Source organism: Aptenodytes forsteri, unplaced genomic scaffold (assembly GCF_000699145.1).
Source record: "Aptenodytes forsteri isolate BGI_AS27 unplaced genomic scaffold, ASM69914v1 Scaffold292, whole genome shotgun sequence".
Classification (NCBI taxonomy): Eukaryota; Metazoa; Chordata; class Aves; order Sphenisciformes; family Spheniscidae; genus Aptenodytes; species Aptenodytes forsteri.
In genome coordinates, this window is record NW_008795435.1 from 1,835,300 (window position 1) to 1,848,307 (window position 13,008).

The following is a 13,008-nucleotide window of genomic DNA, read 5'->3' on the forward strand; positions in this document are numbered from 1 at the left end:
CAGGTCCTTTTCCGCCAGGCAGCTTTCCAGCCACTCTTCCCCAAGCCTGTAGCGCAGCATGGGGTTGTTGTGACCCAAGTGCAGGACCCGGCACTTGGCCTTGTTGAACCTCATACCACTGGCCTCAGCCCATCGATCCAGCCTGTCAAGATTTGTTCTTTCCTTCTTTCTGGAAATGTTTGTAAATACTAAGGTTTATTTTAGAGGGCCCTTTTTCATATGAAGAGAGCTAATACATGAAGTTTTGCCCAGATTAAAGGCAGGTGCCTATATGTTCTTGTGTGCACCAACCAGGACAGCTAATGGCAAAGATTTAACTCCTTTTTAGCACCCTGATCTCTAATTCCTCTGGCTATTGATTTGTCACAAGTATTGTTTACTGCATTCTCAACACTACTTCAGTTTATTCCTGCTTTTGCAGAAGACATTGGTGACTGAATAATTGCTATACCACAGATGAATCCTTAGTCAATTCTCTCTGACAGTAGTAAAGTCTGTTTGTAGTATTAGAGCACTCTATTGCAGTATGACCAGGGATCACATTTGGTCCCAGTTGCCAGAAAATTTCATTTTCATGTGCTCCAAAAAAAAAAAAAAGAAAAAAAAAAGTCTCACCACTGTGAACTCAGCAAGGATAAATCTATTCATCTGTTGTATATTTGGACATTTTTCTTTAAATAAAAGATATTTCTATATTTTTTTCTTTTACTCAAAAGATCTATTGTGTAGATCTTGTATAAATAAAGTTTATTTTATGCCATTATGTAGGGCTCAGTAGATACATCAAGTTTTTATGCCATCATGTACAGCTCAGATACACCAAGTTTTTGTGCAAGCTCTGTCCTTGTTCCGCTTTTGTACTCCTCTTGATATTATTACCCCCAGCACAAATTCTATCATCTCTATGCAGATCCCACTCTCTTCTCCAGGTCTCATCCCCCTGCCGCCACCAACTAAATTGCAGCCTTCCCAATATTATTGTGTGTCTGATTGTCAGCTTAGGTTAAATAGAGTTTACATTATTTATCTCCTTTGCTTCCAACTAAATTTTGCCTCCTCCTTTCCCTATAATTTGAGATATCATCATCATTGTTTATATATCATCTTCGATTCCCATCTCTCCTGAGATTCCCCATACCACACGCACAGATTCTTTCCTAACAACATACCTGAGATAATTCGTCTATTCATCCATGCATCTAGGATTCTCATCCAGGCCCTTGTCTTCTCATAGCTCCGATATAGCAATTCTCTTTGCCAAAAACTTTATACCTCACTGATGTCCGCCCAGAATGCTACTGAAATAAATGGGTGTCTTAGAGTATGGGCTATGGGCTATGTCATTCTTCTCTATGTACATTTCCTTTGGCTCCCTTTGCAAAAGTAAGCTATTTTCAACATTTTAAGGATCTTTTCAGCATCTCTCTCTGTTCCCTGAGCTAATTCTGTTAGCTCCCATTATCAACATGCTCAATTTTCATAGAAATACTTTGTGATTTCTCCTCCAATGGTCCTAATGCTTGTCCACATCCATCTGCTGCCTTTTATCTCATGTTTACACTGTATGTGCCTGGGATGAGGACTATCATTTTCTTCTGGGACTTGACAGCACCTTGAACAGCTGTTAGAATACCTGGATGCCAACTAGTTTGACTTCAGAGTTAATAAACAAAATATTTACTCTTAAGAAGTACATTGCAAACAGTGATTGTAGCGATGAAGTATTTTGCTACTTGCAGTCCAGCCTCTCATGAGTGCATTAAAATACTGATTTGCTACTGGACAGTGAATGGACAGCAAGGTGCTTCAGGACGTCCTTAATACAGCAAAGGTCAAAAACACCCAAATGTTGACAATGAGATCCCTAAAGCACTAAATAAACAGTTGAAAAGTATTTTCATCTCTAAATATTTTGAAACAGAAATAATATCAATTTTCATATTTGGAAAGCATTTTTTTAAAACCAGATTGGCCAGAAGAGTATTTTAGAGCTGTTTTTCTTAGCATGTAATAACACCTGTAAGATGAATGTAATTGTTTGCATTAATGGAGGGATTTATTTACATTGATGACTCCACATTTTTTTTCAATTAACTTAACAGTGAGAGCAAAACAAAAGAGGAAAGCAAGTCACTAAACTACCAAATTTCATCTAATAACAAGGCAATCTATACTTCTGTTCAGCAACGTACTTCAAAGTGCATATTCAACCAGAATTTTTCAATTTTTTAGCTCCCAGTAAAATAAAACAATGAGGTGTTTCATGTGTTTCATGTAATGCTAAGTGTTATTTTTAAGCTAAGCAGCATGAAAATGCTGGATGAGAATGAGCTCCAGAAAGATGGCATTCCTTAAAAATTACTGTACATGAATAGTTACACATGCATAATTATATAATTACACTTGATGGCAGCAATAGCACATAGAGAAGACTATTAATAGCACGTAAAACCTGCAGAAATCTCATGAAGACGAATATCCTTCAAAAGTATGAAAAGGTGGCACTTGGAGCAGAATATATTTTAGTTTTACATTTCAGCATGACAATTACCATGAAAGAAAGGATCAAAGTCAAATGGCACAGCTGGCAGCTTGAGAATAATTTAAGAGGTGTACCGGCAATAGCTTTTTGGTTTCAGTAAGATGGACTGCATTAGCTGTAATAGGGAAACGATGGTGGAGAAAAGTCATACGGCATTCTTGCCTGGCACTAGTACAACATTAGCTGAACCTGCGGTTTTGATGACTTCATACAAATTTTAAGGGAGAAAACTTCTACTAATGAATATGAACAATAGCAATGTCTCCTCTGCAGTTTGGGACAAAACAGCTCAACATCACATTTAGGCTTAAATCACTGATTCAGGAACTCATGAGCACTGGGGAAATAAGATTAGCATGTGCCTCTAGTATATCCAACCATGGTTCCTCGACCTTGTCCCCAAACTACAAAGAGATAATCTGTCTGCAAGGACATGACTAAATACTTTAGAAATCAGGGCAGCTGGACTGGAAGGATGTAATATAAGCTATGCAGATAATGCTGTATAAACCCAAGGCTCTTCTCTCATTTCCCACTCTCCCTGTAAAGTTTGAATTTTACTGTATTGCAAGGGTGGGATCACAGAAGCAACTTCTTATCATCCAGTTCCTTCACAAAGGAAGTAATAAAACGAGTTTGGGAGAATGTACAGATCCTCCCTACTTTCCATCCTTACCCTAACTGTCTCCCAGATCATTACGGGTACCCTTTGGACCGGCTGTGCCCTGCATAGACCGGAGAGGGTCTGTCGTGTCTGCCTTCCCCCCCACGCTGTTTTCTTCCACTCCACTTTTAACCTGGCTAATATTTGAATATGCATACTCTGTCCAACAAAGAATAATGTTGCATTTGATAATACACTTTACAGTCACCAATTTCCAAGTCCCCTCCCCAAAGACAACCACACCTTGGACTGGAGGCAAAAGTGTGACGTGTCTTAGCTGAGTTTTCCTTCAAACAGCTAGATTTCAGCAGAAGATCTACCTTTGTTTTACAAGGTATTAAGCATAGCTTCAGTTTCTTAGCAATTAAGCTAACAACACGGTTCCCTTTCAACCACAATTTTCCAAAGATGATTTGCATTCTAAAGACTCTGTCTAAGCCAAGAGGCAAACATTTGTCCACACACAGACAGTTCTGAGAATCAGAATCTCTGCTGCCAAATGTATTATGGGTTCTCTGAAATTACTGGCATATATGCCCAAATACACACAGTCTAACACATGCAGATTTTACAGTTGTAATATGCTTTTGGGTAGAGTTTAATAGTACGGATTACTGCACATTACAAAGCAAAATAAAATCATGAAGACCACGTAATTTGATCTACACAAAGATCAAAATAAAAAAGCAGAGGATGTAAAGTAGTTGGTTGGGCAGATTTTATGTGGACTGTCCAGGAAAAATGGACCAGTTTTGGTTGCATGCTGCTTTCACAGCTATTATTTTTGTTAGTTTTGCAATCTGATGCTTTTGATTTTTATTTGATGCTAATAAGTTCTGAAAGCCACAGAGTTTACAAAGCCAAAAAAATAAACCTGGATCCACTGAAGAACCTGTTTTCCTCTTTCTTAACTCTCCACTAGCCAGGAGTGGACCTGTCAGTTTTACATCACTGAAAGGAGCAGATTTGATTCATCTAGTGGATTGAGACTTTTTATAAGAACTTGGCAGAAATTAGTAAATACTTAGAAGGCAATAAATAGTCCAATAAGATACAAAAAAACATCAAGTTAAAATGGCATCAATTTATATAAAAATTAAGGCTATAAGACTATATTTGTTCTATCACTGTTCTTAATCAGAGCAACACTGTATAAATTCACATTACAGTGGGAAATAAAGTTATATAAGAGTATACCGTGCTATTATTTATATTTGTTTCTTGTTCCTTGATGTAACTCATTGATAGCTATGCACCACATATACATGTAAAACAGAGACTTTTTTTTCCCCCCGCATAGATGAACCCAGCTCTCCTTCAAACTATGAAAGGGTTTTCTAAGATCTTCGTGTAGCCTCTACTGAGAATTTCTTACTCTAAAATTATGTTGCAAGTGAGCTACCTTTGAGTAATGTACAATGACAGAAAAAATCAGGGTGTGAAAAAGCTGATCTGAATCTCGGGCCTTAATATTCTACCAATACCAAGGACTGTGTTAAAAATTGACAGTGTTTGCTTTTTTAATATCCAGTTTCTCTCTGCTAATGGAAAGCTTCTTACTTATAACAGCAAAATCCTCATATAGCCGTTGAGACAAAACACTCACTAATCTCTCTCTACTCTTGGAAGTAGTGATTGGACAATTTTATCAAACAATTTATTTCTTGAAATGTGTCATTTCAAGATTAATGAACTTACAGCAAGTTGAGGACTTTTTATTTTAAATGGAGAAGTTTGAATGAGATGTTTTTGTTTCAGGCACTACTTTCTTCTGGCATTTGACTAACGTTATTTTGTAATGGTGGGGAAAAAAACCCACAGGTTTTTGGTTTTCATTTTTTTCTACGTTTTATTTTATTTTGATTTGGTTAGTGAAACAGGAAATAAAGTTTTCCTACAGCTCTCTCTATTACTTGAGTCAATGGGGCAGAGTACATTGAACTATGCCAGTTTGAGCATTCCAACACAGCTGTGGGTCTTTACTGACCAATTCAAATATTCGGCACATTGATAGGTGTCGTGGGTTAATCTCAGTTGGCAACTAAGCACCACGCAGCCGCTCGCTCACTCCCCCCCACCCGGTGGGATGGGGGAGAGAATTGGAAGAGCACAAGTGAGAAAACCTCGTGGGTTGAGATAAAAACAGTTTAATAATTGAAATAAAATTATAATAATAATAATATGATAATAATACACAAAGCAAGTGATGCACAATGTCCCTTTGGCCAGTTTGGCTGTGCCCCCTCCCAGCTTCTTGTGCACCTCCAGCCTTCTCAGTCGGTAGAGCATGGGAAGCTGAAAAGTCCTTGGCTAGTGTAAGCATTACCTAGCAACAACTAAAACATCGGTGCGTTATCAACTTCGTTCTCATCCTAAATCCAAAACACTGTACCAGCTACCAGAAAGGAAATTAACTCTATCCCTGCCGCGAAACCAGGAATAGGACAAAATATGTTCACTACTGTGTAGTTACCGACAGAGGGCCATAAAATGGTATGAACAAGTCTGTTTGGAGCATAATAGATATGATCAGAAACCTTGGCCTAGGATGCAAATACACAATTGCTAAAACTGGTTAAAATCGTTCTTTTTGGAAACTCCCCATGAGTAATTTTTTTTTTTTGCTTTTTATTTTTCAAGTTTTTAAATTAATTCCTCTGTGTAAGTCCTCATATTAATCCTCTTCATTTCCTTTTATTATCTTTTCCTTTTTCACACATAGAAAGAAAAAAACAAAAGTAATAAAAGGGAGGAGAGGGAGAAAGGAAGAGGAGAGGGAGAAAGGAAAAGTTAAAAATTGGACCCTTTTATTTAGAAAAGTCTCAAATATTTTTCAGTGCTTTTTAAAATAAAAACATATAAAAGCATATATCATTTTTTGTCAGCCTTTTGTTAGACTTCTATTCAGAGGGCATGGCAAATTCTAGCCAGTTGTACCCTGATTTTTAAAATTTATGAAGCTCTCCTCCATTGTTGATATCTTGGTAACATATAGTTTGGTCCAATTTACAAGTCTGACAGTTGAATCCCTGCTTTTTTACATGTTTTATGGTCTGGGGATGCATTTTAATAAGGCCCAGATAACCCCAGAAGCTAATTACCATCCATACACGTAGCGTGGAGGAGACATTTGGAATGGACTCAGTTTAGGCCAACACTTTCATTAAAAGCAAAGACGGCCCAACAAGATATTAGAATTAGACTCCTGAATGCATCTCATACTGTGCTAGAACATACTCAGCTGAAGACAACAGAGAACTTAAAAAAATATGTATACTTAACCCCCCAGTTTTCTAAACAAGGCAACTGTTTAACAGGCTTCACTTGGAAGTCAGGAATAATAAATGATTAGGAGTTTAACTAGGATGATGGCAGCTCTATTCACTGCTTACACAGTGCACAGAAGTGAGGCAGGCCCTTTATGTATGCACAAAGGCAGGTATCTGCCCTAAGATGTTATAATCTAACTAAACTGTTCACAAAGGAAAATGGAGATAGGTATGGAGACATGTAGCTATAAAACAATGCAGTTAATGGCCAGATTCTGTTTCTTAACATCCTGCTTAACCACCGCTTTTAACTGTTTCCTAATATCTGACTGTTCTTTGTAGTCAACTTACATGAAGCCAACAAGAAGAGAAATAAATATATCTAGAGATTTATAGTCATACGCAGATGTGCAATTAATTCAGGTAATAGCTAAGGACAAAATATAGCATCCTTTTCTCCATAAAAGCTGAAATGTTCAAACTAAACCCAGGCATTTTCAACTGTGTATTAGCTTCCAATCAGCAAAATAAACAACCTATTCCAGGCATTTCATGGGCTCCACATGAAGATAAACCAAACTAATTCTGTCAGGACAGATGTGATCACTCCCAGACTCCATAGGGGGTTGCTGCATTATTTTGCCTTAGTTTCAAGTGATAACTAGAGCTTTACATGTACTTTTTTCCCATAACACCTATTTCCAACTTTTAAACATACAAAGCGTTTTGTGTGTTCTGCATTTGGGAATCAGTTGTTAAACATAGCATTTGCTAATCTTCTTTCATCAGGCAATTTTTATTTGGCATTGGCAGGAGAAGGAAATTTTAAAACATTCTCTTTGCCTTGTGTAATTCCCAAATATAAAAATAAATATAGCATTGTTGCTTTCTCTATATTCCCTGCCTCTAAACATCGTAGAAAACAGAACTCATACAAAGGAATGATATAACAAGACAGTAATAAAAAAATAAATCACAGCACAGATAATGGCTTTAGATTTTATCTTATTGATCTATTTCCCACTTTAGACAAGAGGCACTGGCTGGTTAGAATTTGGCATGCAATTGCCCAGATGTCATGAACTAGTTTTCAGTCTTTGTGGTTATTTCAGGTGCTGCTAGTAGAAAAACAGAGGCTCGACTTTTATTGTGCTTTTCCTTCTTTGTTGTTCATAAGAAGCTTCTGAAAAAATAGACTGCGCAAAAGATTTTTTTTTTAAATCATCAGTTCTAATAAGATATATTATAGAATATTTTGAGTTAATTTCTGCTTTCCTAAATACAGCTATTGATTTGGCTTTCCAATGGCCTATGTTACAACCCAATTCTGTGGGTCCTACACAGCCATTCTATTCCAGAAATGCTAAGTTTTCACAGCTGCCATGTTCTGCTCACTGTTACAAAAGTGGGAATGGACATTTATGGAAAGAAGAATCTTGTACCTCCATCTCCCTTGCAAGACATATAAATTGGGTAACCCTGGACTGCATGTCTTTTTTACATTTGGATTTTCTCTATTTAAATATTGTGAGACAAAAATATCCAAAATGCTTTAAATACTAGGCTGGTTCTTTGTGGTCACCTTGTATATGCCAAACCCAGATTTATTCCACATCAGAAATAGCTAGCTTTATTAAAGTTGTCATCTCCTAAAAGCTAATTCAATCCCTCTGCCTGTCACGTTGAGGACAAAATTCATACTAAGCCATCTGCCTTGGTCTTGGGAACACAGGCACAGCTCTCCTCTCTTTAAGGTTAGGACAATTCCACCCGCCAACTGCAATAGTTTTAGTGGCAAAAATACTAATTTTGCATATCAGCTTGTCCTAATAAACACTTACACGTGGGTGAGCGTGATAGGCTAAAGACAGCTACACCACAGAGCACACACACGCACCGGCCGTGCAGCGTGGTGCTGGAAGGCTCCCCGCTACGGGGTGCTCAGCACCGTTGGAGGACACAGTCTGACGGATGCAGAAGGTATCTTCTGCTTCTCCCCGCCATGTGCATGGATGGGAAATCTCAGCAAGTAAGCCAGTGTCTTTCATTCAAGATGCAGCAATCACATCTTACCCTTGCCTTTGACTCAGAGATTGCAATGTGCTTTACACTACTCTACACTTTAAATCATGTTGAACATAAAATGTGTAAGAGTGTAAACTGATCAGTAAGCACTGGCTCTGTCAAGCATAGGAAACACGAGTCTGTTCCGACTGCCTTTGCATCTTCCTTACAGAATCCAAACGGCGCGGAATCCGTCTCTGCGCCTGCCTCTCACTCCAGTGTAAGCCAGCCATGCTTGTGTTGTGATGCAGAGGTGCCTCTGTGCTTACACAGATGACTAATACTGCAAACAAGGAATTCTCTGAGCGCTCCTTCACTGGAAGTGCTTTTTTAAACTCTTTAAAGGGAGAAAAAAAAATTTAAAAATTAGCCTCCACAGTTTTCCTAACAGTACTACCTCTGCAGAAGAAATCCAGGTATGAAACAAACATATGCATTTGTGCATTAACAAAAAAAATGTCAGTTAATACTCTTGTACTGGAACTGCAATTACACAGACAGAAACATCTACCCATGTGGAGTATCGCAGTTGTCACCAGGGATTAGTATCAGTAAAGCAATTCACTGGTATGGAGTTTTCTGCTATTATCCATGTGTTATTATGATGTAGAAAAGAATGCAGATTGATGGGGTTTGTAGCATTACTGGCTTTTAGAAAAATTATGCTTTGACTTATGAACCAAACCAGTCTGCAATGCAAATTAGTAACAACGTACGTGAAATGGCACAGTTTCATTCTTACAGACACCCTCAGATGTGTAATTGAACATTAATAATTTTATTTGGCATGGCTGTTATCTTTAAAATGCAAACTTTGCATACAGATACAAGCCAATCACTAACTGCTTTGGAATAAGAAGGGTCAGAAAATAAACTTTACAACTATCAATGTGAATGTTGACAGAACAAAATGCAAAATTTCAGGCAGTATACGTGAATACGTATTTTCTGTCTTCAGAGTACCACCTTTGCTTCATCTTTGACTGCATGCTTCTGATTTCTATTAAGTATGACTACCTCCTTGTCTTGTCAGGCAATTAAAGTGACAAAAGTAACAGCAGATGCCTCTTTCATAGTTAAAACTACAGCAAGCAGACCATAGCTTGCATTTTATTACGACCACTCTATACAGCCTAATAATTGCAAGGTAATTGAAAAGATCCTGATTATAAACCACTAGTTTACTTTTTTCAGACAAAATAAATATATAACCCAATTCAGGCTTCATTTTAATGACACATTAGATGGTTTCCAACTTGCTTGATTTATGTTTTATTTTATGATTGTAAATATTTATGATTGTAAATAAACCCTGGAAAATTCCTTCCCCCATTTTACCACCTGAAACTGCAGCTGTTGGCTGACACTATCAAAGCCTCGCAATTCCGAACTCACGTGCAAATCTCATCAAGTGCAGACACTTCTAATTGATTCCAGAAGTTTTTCTTTTGCTAAGATCAGCGGGCAGAAGAAGAATAATGAGCAGCTTTTAAGCAGAGGGGGGAGGGTGTTGAGCTCGGGGAGTGGAGATTTTAAAAGCTCCAGCTTGGCTGCTCTGCCAGAAATGCGGAGCAATTTTACGGTCAATTGGCCAGAGCATCTGGAACTATACATCATAGTCTTTAGTTGATGGTGGTGAAGCCGACTCTCAAACTGGCTAAGTCTAAAATCAGTAATGACTCTGCTGTCACACCTAAGTGGAAACTAACTTAATCTACTGCCAGATTTTACTGTGACTTTTTCTAAGGGACATTATTCCCCTTAGGGCAGTTGTCAAGAATATTAAAAGTCCAGTCCCTGGGATACACTGCATGGTATAGTGGACTTTTCTGAATGAAGCTAACATAGAAAATACAGATTACAACTCGTGTTTGTTTAATTCCATGTGTGTTGACAAGGCTTTTTATCATAAGGCGGTAGAGTTTCCTTCCATCCCCAGCTTCATTTCTAAAATACACTTCAAATACACCAGCCAATCTAGTTAGGGCACAGACACTGCATAAATGCTGAGGTCGTAAATCATAGTACAGGGCATGGAGCTTTCACCTTAATGGAAACCAAATATGGGATATGCTGCTCTTTGAAATGTGGCACAGATGATCATAACGAGGGACCAAGGAAAAATGCTACAGAGCAGAAAACTATCGTTGATGTGGAAATAAGTTCTTATGAGTAAATGTTTGTTTTAAGTCAGTACTCATAAGTCAGTATTCCAATGCTAGTAAATTACACTAAGAAACAAGTGAGGTAACAGCGAGTCTTTGTACGATGAAAGGAGAAATAAGTAGTGTGGTAATATATCACATTAAGAGGGACTGCTGTGGAACACAGAATACAGTGCAAATCAGTTCTTTAATAAAGAGATATTATATATTTTATCCAGACAAATTAGCTGACACACTCGTAAGAAATACCAGAATTGCATCAAAGATCAGAGAAGCAGTCCACTGGGTACAGAATACTGTCTCCAAAAGTTTTTGGAACAGCTGCATCTACCAAGTTTAGATACTCTGGAGGAGTAAATAAACAATTTGACCACAACGAAGTTCATTTCTGCCTTCATTAGTTAAGGGCTGAATTATACCCTGCAGCACAAGATTTTATATATCTTCCAAAGTTGGTTATATTTCTAATGCACCACATGCCCACATAAAACAGAAAAGAAAACAAGTTATTCCTTTAAAATATCTTATGGTATACAACCTCTTTTTTTCTCTCTTTTCCCCAGTGAAAGTTGTCCTAGATTTTTATCCTTCCTACCTGTAAATTAATACATGCCTGCCAATGCTTTCATAGCCAGGCAGCCCAGGAAATCGCAGTGCAGGAGGAGTCTGGGTGAAGAGATTTACTCTCAAATACAATGCCCTAGCTGAAACAAAGGTAAAAGATAAACAAGCACATCAAGACAGACATCTGTATTTCCTTTTCCACCTTCCTCACTCCTAGCCCCTTAGTTTAAGAGTCTTTCTCAGTACTGAGTTGCAGCCACTATGAAAGTTGGTGAAAATATTTAAGACAAGAGTTCCAACAACATGTCAATGGCTCTCATTTCTACTTGCTCCTCATTAGTACTACTGTCAAATAACAGCCAGTGCTTGACAAAAATCAGCTCATGGAATATGCTAGCCGATGCCAAACCAGAGCAGTTGGATGGAAACACTTTGAAGAGGTGCACCATCATCACAGATTTATTTTTACATATCGTGCCTGCTGAACTGTCACATAACTGAACACACAAGCAATGTTTTCTGCTACCTCCAGGTGGTTAGGAGACTCCAGGCCCAGCCTGACAGAAAATGATTTGGCTTTAGTAATACACATGATCATCACATTACACAGACATGAAGTAATCAGCCTGAAGAAAACTAACTAGTATAGGATGTGGCAGCACAGATCCTCAAGCAGAAACACATTAGCTCCTCAGTTTACTGTCTACAACCAGTCAAATATACTATCCCTGCCCTTATTGTCAAGGTTTTCAGTGATCTCCACCCAGGAAACAATTCTCATAAGATCTAAAAATTTCCTCAAACATCACTTATTTTTTTTTGCTTAAAAAAAAAGCAGAGCCTGTTCTTTCACCTAACTATCCATATGGAAATACATACAGCACAAGGAACAGAAAATGCATGCTTTCATGCTCCACAGGAAGTTGCATCAACTCACTTATCTGAAGAAAAATCTTTGGCTGCATGAGGCTGACCCAATTAGATGGACAGCGAGGGTAAGAGGCTGGAGCCAGAGGGCAGGACTGCTCCTCCTGCTGGAATTGCAATCGTTAGCCGCTTTTTCCACACCCACCAGAACTAATTTAATGGCAAAATGCGAAACATGTTGCCAAACAACACTCCTTGTTTCCTCTGCTCTTCTCTCTCACTGCTCCCCTAGTTTTCTCCATTTCTTCTGTATTTTCCTCCTAGTTTTCAGCCAGAAAGTCTTCCTCCGATGCAGTAGTTCTGATAATTGTCAGATGTTTTTATGAGCCAAATGCAATCATTTGCAGTCTAAATCACCTATTTTTACTAGTTAGAGTACCCTGCAAATAGTACTGTGAGGATATTTACTTCTGAAATCTTATCTACCGGTTCTAAAATATTCATGAGGAATATGAACATATGAAACACAGTCACAGAAAAAATAACATGTATAGACAGGAGCCACATACTTTTTCACTAATTATTCAACATGATGGTATGGCAAAATCAGTCCTGCATTTATCTGCTGCAATGTGCATCATTAACTTAAGAATGTTGGGACAGAATTATTTATTAAATTCTAGACACACTGAGTAGTGCCATCATGCCTCTTGCAGTTTATTCTGCTTCATCCCTAAGTAAGTGCCCTGAAATGCTTAATTTATAGACCCCCAAAAATAAGTCAACAGAGATTCTTTTACATGATGTCATGCATTCATTCCTATTGTTCATGAACACTGGATTACTAAAGAATTGTTTATTTGGTAACATAAA

General features: G+C 37.9%; 1 protein-coding gene across 1 annotated transcript in view; it reads right to left on the reverse strand.

The window, feature by feature from the left end:
* The window catches only part of AGMO (alkylglycerol monooxygenase), a 193,181-nt gene that overhangs the window by 65,816 nt on the left and 114,357 nt on the right, over window positions 1–13,008 (reverse strand). The window lies entirely within an intron of this gene.